This window comes from Leucoraja erinacea, chromosome 8 (genome assembly GCF_028641065.1).
Source record: "Leucoraja erinacea ecotype New England chromosome 8, Leri_hhj_1, whole genome shotgun sequence".
Classification (NCBI taxonomy): Eukaryota; Metazoa; Chordata; class Chondrichthyes; order Rajiformes; family Rajidae; genus Leucoraja; species Leucoraja erinaceus.
In genome coordinates this window covers 611,940-614,439 of record NC_073384.1, presented here as the reverse complement: position 1 = coordinate 614,439, position 2,500 = coordinate 611,940, and the positions used below count along the sequence as shown (strand labels likewise).

At 57.2% G+C, this 2,500-nt stretch overlaps 1 protein-coding gene across 1 annotated transcript in view; it reads left to right on the top strand.

Annotated features, from left to right (window-relative positions):
* The window catches only part of LOC129699216 (homeobox protein Meis2-like), a 270,723-nt gene that overhangs the window by 8,245 nt on the left and 259,978 nt on the right, over positions 1 to 2,500 (top strand).

Here is a 2,500-nt window from a genome sequence, read left to right as displayed (position 1 = left end):
TTCCTCTTCCTCCTCTCTCTCCCCCCCTTTCCCTCTCTCCTCTCCTCCTCTCTCCCCTCCTCTTCTCCTTCTTTCCCCTCCTTTCCCCTCTCCTCTCTCTTCTCCTCTCGTTTCCTCCCTCTTTCCTCTCCTCTCCTCTCTCCCTCCCTCTCCTCCTCTCTCCCTCCCCTCTCTCTCCTCTTCCCCCTCTCCCCCCCTCATCCTCCTTTCTTCCTCTCTTCTTTCCTCTCTCTCTCTCTTTCTCTCTCTCTCTCTTTCCCTTTCTCTCATTCTTCCCCCCTCTCTCCCCCCCTCTCGCTCTCTCTCTCCCTCTCTCTCCCTCTTTCCCCTCTCTCTCTCCCTCCCTCCCTCCTCTCTCTCCTCTCCCCTCTCCCTCCTCCCCTCCCTCCCCCTCTCCTCCTCTCTCCCCTCTCCTCTTCTCCTCTCTCTTTTCTCCCTCCCCTTTCCTCTTCTTCTCCCCCCTTTCCTTCCCTCCCTCTTCCCTTTCTCTCCTCCCCTCCCCCTCTCTCCTTCCTCTCCTCTTCCCTCCTCCTTCTCCTTCTCTCCCCTCCCCCTCCCCTCCCTCTCTCCTCTCCCTCCCCTTTCTCCCTTCCCTCTCTCCCTTTCTCTCTCTCTTTTCTCCCCCTCCCTCTCTTTCTCTCTCTCCTCCTCCTCTCCTCTCCCCTTCTCCTCTCCTCCCCTCTCTCTTTCTCTCCCTCCTCTCTCCTCCCTCTCTTTCTCTCTCCCCCTCCCTCCCTTCCTCCTCTCTCTCTCTCTTCTCTTCTCCCTTCTCCCCTCCTCCCCCTTTCTCTCTCCCCCTTCTCTTCTCTTCCTCTTTCCCTCTCCTCCCCTCTCTCCTCCCTTCCCTCCCCTTCCCCCCTCTCTCTCCCCTTCTCTCTCTTCTCCTCTCTCTTCTTTTGTCTTCCTTCCTCTTCCCCTCTCCCTTTCCCCTCCTCTCCTCCCCCCCCCCTCTCCTCCCTCCTCTCTTTTCTCCCTCTCTCCTCTTCCTCTTTTCTCTTCTCTCCCTCTTCATTTCCTCTTTCCCCCTTTCCTCTCTCCTCTCTCCTTTCCCTCTCTCTCTCTTCCTTCTCTCCTCTCCTTCTCCCCTCCCTCTCTCTCCCCTCTCTTCTTTCTCTTTCTCCCCCTCTTCCTATCTTTTCCTCCCCCTCTCTCTCTCTCCTCTGTTCCTCCCTTCTCTCTCCCCTCCCCCTGCTCTCCTTCCTTCCTCCCTCTCCTCTCCCTTCCTCTCTCTTCCTCTCCTCTCCTCTCCTCTCCTCCCCTCTCCCCTTTTTCTTCCCTCCTCCTTACCTCCTTTCCTCTTTCTCCTCTCTCTCCCCTTCTTCTCCTCTTATCTCTTCCCCTCCCTCTTCTCTTCCTCCTCTGCCTCCCTCCTCTTCCCTCTCCCCTCCCCCTTCCTTCCCCCTCCTCCTCCCCTCTCCCTTCCCTTTTTTCCTCCCCTTTCCTCCCCTTCCTCCCTTTCCCTTCCTCCTTTTCCTCCTCTCTCTCCTCCTCTCTCTCCCCCTCCTTTCCTCCCTCTCCTCTCCCCCTCCTCTCCCTCTTTCTCCTCTTCTTTCCCCCTCCCTCCCCTCCCCCCTCCCCCTCCTCCCTCTTCTCCCCTTCTCCCCCCCCCTCCCCCCTCCCCCTCTTAACCCTCCTCCCCCCTGTTTTCTTTTCCTCCTCCTCTCTTCTCTTTCTTCCTCTTCCCCCTTCCCTTCTTTCTCTCCTCTCTTCCCTCCTCTTCCTTCTCCTCCTCTCCTTTTCCTCCTCCCCTCTCTCTCCTCTTCCCTTCCTCTCCCTCTCCTCCCCTCTCTTTCTCTCTCTCCTCTCCCCTCTTCTTTCCTCCTCCTTCCTTCTTTCTTCTCTCCCCTCTTTCCTTTCTCCTCTTTTCTCCTCTTCCTTTCCCTCCTTTCCCTCTCCCTTCTTCCTCCTCCTTCTCCCTCCTCCCTCTCCTCTCTCCTCCCCTTTCTCTCCTCCCCTTCTCTTCTCCCTCTCCTCTTCCCCCCTCTCGGCTCTCCTTTCCTCTTCTCTCCTCCCCTCTTCTCCTCCCCTCCCCTCTCCTCTCCCCCCCCCTCCTTTCTCTCCCCCTCTTCTTCCTCCCTCCTCTCTCCTCCTCTTTCTCTTCCCTCTTTCTCCTCCCTCTCCCCTCCTTCTTCCTTCTCTCCTCTCTCTCCTCTTCTCTTTTGTTCTCTCTCTCTTCTCTTCTTCCTCTCGGATCCCTCCCTCCTCCCTCCTTCTCTCTCTCCTTCCCTTTCTCCCTCTTCTTCCTCTCTCCCTCCTCCCCCCTCTCCTTTCTCTTCACTCTCCTTCTCCCCTTTCCTCTCCTTTCCCCTCTCCTTTCTCTCCTCTCTCTTCTCTCTCCTCTTCTCCCTTCTCCTCTTTTCTCTTTCCTTCCTCTTTTCTTTTCTCTCTCTTCTCCTCCCTCCTCTCTTCTCTCTTCTCTTCCCTTTCTTCTCTCCTCTCCTTTCTCCTTCTCCCTCTTTCCTCTCCTCCCCTTCCTCTCTCCTCTCCCCGCATGTCTTCA